General features: G+C 40.0%; 1 pseudogene; it reads left to right on the top strand.

Moving 5' to 3' along the window:
- Positions 1 to 4028: 4028 nt before the first annotated feature.
- Positions 4029 to 4527, top strand: LOC110551335 (peptidyl-prolyl cis-trans isomerase A-like; annotated as a pseudogene).
- Positions 4528 to 6000: the final 1473 nt, after the last annotated feature.

Here is a 6000-nt window from a genome sequence, read left to right as displayed (position 1 = left end):
TAGTAGGCACCTCCAGGTATCTCAAGGGCTACTTCTGGTATGGGTTCAAGTAGACTGATAGCAGATCCATACCTGTCCCTTGGTTTCTCAAGATCAAGTAAGCTTATTCATTTGAAGCTCTGGGTCAAAAACAAACAAACAAACAAACGAACAAAAAAAACCAAAAACAAACAAACAAACAAAACAAAACAAAACAAAAACCTGCTGTAGTCTTCCTCTTCTCTTTGTCCCCATCAGCAAAGGATCACAAAGCTCTTCTCTCCCTCCCTATCTTCCCCAAATCCATTCCATATGCCCAAAAAATGCCTCAATAAGGACATTTGCTTAACTATGTTCATAGCAGCTCTATTTGTAACAGCCAGAATCTGGAAACAACGTAGATGTCCCTCAATGGAGGAATGGATACAGAAATCGTGGTGCATTTACACAATGGAATACTACTCAGCTATTAAAAACAAGGACATCATGAAATTTGCTGGCAAATGGATGGGACTAGAAGAGATCATCCTGCATGAGGTAACCCGGAAGCAGAAAGACAGGCATGGCATACATTCACTAAGAAGCAGATATTCACTCTATAATATAGGACAGCCATCTACAGACCTCAAGAAGCTAAACACTAAGGAGGACCCTAGGGAGGATGCTTAATCTCACTCATAATGGCAAACAGGATAGACAACAGAAGCGGTGGAAGAGGGGAGACAGGATGGGAGTATACTAGAGAGGGTCTTCTGAAAGGATTCACCCCACATTGGATCAAAGCAGCTGCTGAGACTCAGGTTCAGACTGGAGGAGGAAGCGAGGAGTGGGATTAGAGAGACATGGAGGGGGCAGGAGTCCCACAAAGAGACAAGAAAACTAAAAGTTGTCAGCTCAGGGGGTCCTTCAGAGACTGATTCACCAACGGAGGACCATGCATGGAGAGGACCTAGACCCCTGCTCAGATGTGGCCAACTGGCAGCTCAGTCTCCATGTGGATCTCTGAGTGAGGGGAGCAGGGTATTCCTCTATCATGAACTCAGTTGACTGCTCTCTGATCATGCCCCTGATGATGCAGCCTTGCTAGGCCACGGGGGAAGAAGATCCAAGCAATCCTGATGAGACTTAACAAGCTGTGGGCAGATGGCAATAGTGAACTCCCCTTTTCAATGGACTCATGGAGGGGAATGAGGCTAAAAGGGAGGGAGGATGAGACTGGGGGAGTTGAGGGAGAGGGCTTCAATCGGGATATATAATGAATAAATTGTGATGAAAAAAATAAAAAAAAGAACAGCAACACACACACACAAACCACCACTACCACAACAACAATAAAAACACCAATGCACCAATGGAAAAGTAAGAGGAATTGACAATCATTGGCCATTGATAAATCTCAATGTCAATGGCCTTAATTTTCCAATAAAAAGACCCAGACTAACAGAATGGATGCAAAATCAGGATCCTTCTTTCTGCTTCATCCAAGAAACAGACCTCAACATCAAGGAGAGACATTATATCATGATGAAAAGTTGGAAAAGTGTATGCCCCCCCAAATGGACATAGTAAGCTGTTGTAGTCATTTTATAATATAGACTTCAAACTAAAACTAATCAAAAGAGATAAAAAGAACAGCAACACACACACACAAACCACCACCACCACCACAACAACAATAAAAACACATACTCATCAAAAGAAAATCCACCAAAATGACATTTCAATTTTTAACACATATTCCCCAAACACAAGAGCACCCATATTTCTACAAGGAACACTTTAAAGCTAAAATCACATAGTATACTTAACAATGGATTGTGGGAAACCTCAGTACTGTGCTCTTGCCAATAGAAAGATCATCCTGGCAAAAAACAAACAGAAAAACAGGCAGAGCAGATTTTATAAATCAAGCGGTCCTAGAAGATATTTTCAAAACATTTTAAAAGATTTATTTATTTGTTAGTACGCTGTATTCTTCCTGCACACAAGAAGAGGACACCAGATCTCATTATAGATGGTTGTGAGCCACCATGTGGTTGCTGGGAATTGAACCCAGGCCTCTGGAAGTGCTCTTAACCTCTGAGCAACCTTTCTAGCCCTAAAAAGAAAATTTTAACAAACACAAAATACACATTCTTTTCCGCAGCTATGGAACGTTCTCCAAACTTGATCATATACTCAGTCACCAAGCAACTCTCAACAGGAACAAGAAAATTGAAACACCTGCCTGCATCCTATCAGACCTATATATGGATACTGTGTATAAGCAACCACAGAAATAACAGAAAGCTTACCAAATAATAGAAACGGAACAGTTCTCTACTGAAGGAAACATGGGTCAAGACAGAATAAAGAAAGATATTAAAAACTTTCCATAACTGAAATTTAATACAAAGCATACACAAACTAATGGGGAAGAAAGAAAATGGTTCTGAGAGGCAAATTCTTAGCACTAAGTGCCTACATAAACAAGGGCAGGTGTGTCACACTGACAACTCAATTGCTCACCTGAAAGCATTAGGACAAAAAGAAGTAATCATACACAAGAGGATTAGTGGGCAAGAAATAATCAAATACAGGGCTGAAACCCATAAAATTGAGACAAAGAATCAATGAGAGAAAGACTTGTTTCTTTGAAAAAAAATCAGCAAGATAGACAAAACCTTATTCAAACTAACTAAAATGTGGAGAGCAAATATCCAAATTAACAAAATAATAAACAAAAAGTGAGATGTAACAACAGACATGGAAGAAATTCATAGACTCATAAAGATATACTTTAAAAATCTGTATTTGAGAAAACTTTAAAATCTAAAAGAAATGGATGATTTTCTTCACAAGTACTAAAAAGATCAATAGCTCTCATACATACAAATAAATGACATGAGAAAGAAATCAGGAAAGCCTCAAATGATATAAAATATCTTTAGGTAAAGCAAATGGAAAACCTGTATAATGAAGACTTCAAGTATTTAACGAAAGGCTATAAGAAGATACCAGAAGATGGAAAGATTTTCCATGTTCATGGCTAGGTAGGGGTAACAGTAAAAATGGCCATCGTATGAAAAGCAATCTACAGATCCAACACATTCCAAATCAAAATTTCAACCTGAGTCCTCAAAAGATCTTGAAAGACCATTCTCAGCTTCATAAAACAAAACAACAAAACAAAATATTCGATGTAATAATCTGAAAAAAATAATCCTGAAAAAAACCTGCTGCTGGTATCACTATTCTTAATTTCAAGTGTTAATAGACAGCTACAGTAATGAAAACTAAATGATGAAAAAACAAACAAACCAAGCAACAACAGCAGCAGCAGCAGCCACATTACTCAAGGGAATCCAATTGAAGACCCAAACATAATTCCAGACACCTATGGACATCTGGTTTTTGATAAAGAACTCCGAAATTCAGTGAAAAAAAAAAAGACAGCATCATTTACAAATGATGCTGCAAACTGGATGTCCAAATGGATCAGACACGTCAACATAAAACCAAGTGCACTAAGCCTAATAGAAAAAAAAAAGAGGGAAATAGCTTTGAAGTCATAGGCATAGGAAGAGAGTTTCAGAATAGGTTCTAAGATCAACAATTAATAAATGGGACCTAGTGAAATTGAAATGCTATGCAAGGCAAATCAAAATTTCTGTAAGATTACACCTTACAACTTTCAGAATGGCTCAGATCAAGAGAGGAAATGACATCTTGTGCTGGCAATGATATGAAGCAAGGGGAACACTCATCCATTGCTGGTGAGTGTGCAAACCTCTACAGTCGTCATGTAATTAAAGATGCGGTTCCTCAGAAAGTTGGGAAGAGAGTTACATTAAGATCTAGATATACAACTCTTTGGCATGTATGCAGAGGGTGCTCCATCCTATCACAAGGACACTTGCTCAACGTTCATAATAGAACGCAAACAGACTAGATGTCCCTCATAAGACAAATGGATAAAGAAAATGTACATTTTCACATTTTCACTCAGCTTAAAAAAAATAATTTATGGGCTTTGCAGATGCCGCTGTCCCCTGTCACCTTTTGCTGCAGCCATGGTCAACCCCACTGCGTTCTTTCACATCGAGGCCAATGGCCAGCCCTTGGGCAGCGTCTCCTTCGAGCTGTTTGCAGACAAAGTTCCAAAGACGGCAGAAAACTTCAGTGCTCTAAGCACTGGAGAGAAAGGATTTGGACATAAGGGTTCCTCCTTTCACAGAATTATTCCAGGATTCATGTGCCAGGGTAGCGATTTCACACGCCATAATGGCACTGGTGGCAAGTCCATCTACGGGGAGAAATTTGAGGATGAGAATTTCATCCTGAAGCATACAGGTCCTGGCATGTTGTCCATGGCAAATTCTGGACCAAACACAAATGGTTCCCAGTTTTTTATCTGCACTGCCAAGGCTGAGGGGCTGAATGGCAAGCATGTGACCTTTGGGAAGGTGAAAGATGAGCATGAACATTGTGGAAGCCATGGGCGTTTTGGGTCCAGGTTTTGGCAAGCCCAGCAAGAAGATCACAATTTCCGACTGTGGACAACTCTAAGTCTTTTGACTTGTGGGCATCTTACCCACAAACCCTTCCTTCTGTAGCTCAGGAGAGTACCCCCGTCCCATTTCCTCAGGGTACCCTGTGATTTCTGCTCTCACTGAAGTTCTTTGGGTTCTATATTTTCCTCACTCTCCTCCAAGTCTAGCTGGATTGCAGAGTTAAGTTTATGATTATGAATAAAAAGTAAGAAAAAAATCACTTTATGGAATTTGAAGGCAAATAGATGGAAGTAGAAAAAAAATCTGGAGTGAGGTAACCAAGACCCAGAATTATAGATATAATAGATACTTGGATATATATGGATATTAGCCATTAAATAAATGATAACCAACCTACCATCCATGGACACAGAGAGCTTAGGTATAAATGAAGGGACTCAGAGTGGGGCTCTCACATGGATCCCCCTTGGCGGGTAAAATAGGATAGATTTTATGTGTGGACTGTGGGGAAGTGGGGGTGGAGGTAATTCAGGGAAAGATAGGTAGGACTGAGGGGCATTTGAGGGATGATACAAAAGCGCAATGCAGTGGAAGCTTTCTAAAGATATGGAGGTCATGTGCAGGAGGTGTTCTAATAATAGAGGATACGAGTCCCAGCTGCTTACCTCTTGTCACCAAACAGGGCTTCCAGGACATGTACTGGGTTGCAACCAATTGAACTGTTGGAAAACGTGGCACGAGAAAACAGCCAAACATCCCAGAACAGTCAGTTTTCAAAATGCCTGTGTGCTCGTTCATGCCTATGAAAAGGATTTATCAGGCACATGCTGGAAATTTTCAGCCTTGAGACGAATGTGCCTTCTTACGCTCCATTCTGTAATAAATTATGTATTACGAAAATGGTCACTTTGGACAAATTTCTTATTCAGAAAAAGTTTGCTATTTCTGAAATGTATTTTCTGAGACATAATGTCATTCTGAGAGGGCACCACCCTCTTGTTTTTTCTGGACAAGCCAGACAGGAAAAGCTGATTTATTGCAAGTGTGTTCTTTGCAGACAAGTTCTTCACAGTCTGCAGACACCAGAGGTTGGGAAAAGTAGTTCCTGAGCCGATTAGATCGGAGAGCAAACGAAGAGTGCTAGAGTATACTTTATGTTCTATGAAGGAGTAGGCTCCTAAATGGAATAGTTCAACCAGGAGGATAATTTTAATCTTATTTTCCTCTCATTTTCTATGTCCATTTCAGAGTAAATATGACCAGAGATCCTTATTGTCTCGTAACTTTCACGTCAGAATATTTTTCATCCTCCATGTCCTTGACCTGATTACTCAGTACCACACTAAGGCTTTAGAAAAGGTGCGTCAGTACCACATTCACAGAACCTACCTCACTTCGTCAGCAAGGTAACATCCAATGTCTCCAGGCTGGACCTTGGTTGTGTGTTTGCAATTTTTCATGTTCTTTTCAGAGTTGAGTAGAAGCATTATTTATCTAATTCGGGCACATTTTCACTGGCTCACTAAGG

Source organism: Meriones unguiculatus, chromosome 17 (assembly GCF_030254825.1).
Source record: "Meriones unguiculatus strain TT.TT164.6M chromosome 17, Bangor_MerUng_6.1, whole genome shotgun sequence".
In the NCBI taxonomy this organism is placed as follows: Eukaryota; Metazoa; Chordata; class Mammalia; order Rodentia; family Muridae; genus Meriones; species Meriones unguiculatus.
The sequence above is the reverse complement of the archived record's forward strand: the minus strand, read 5'-3'. Positions and strand labels throughout refer to the sequence as shown.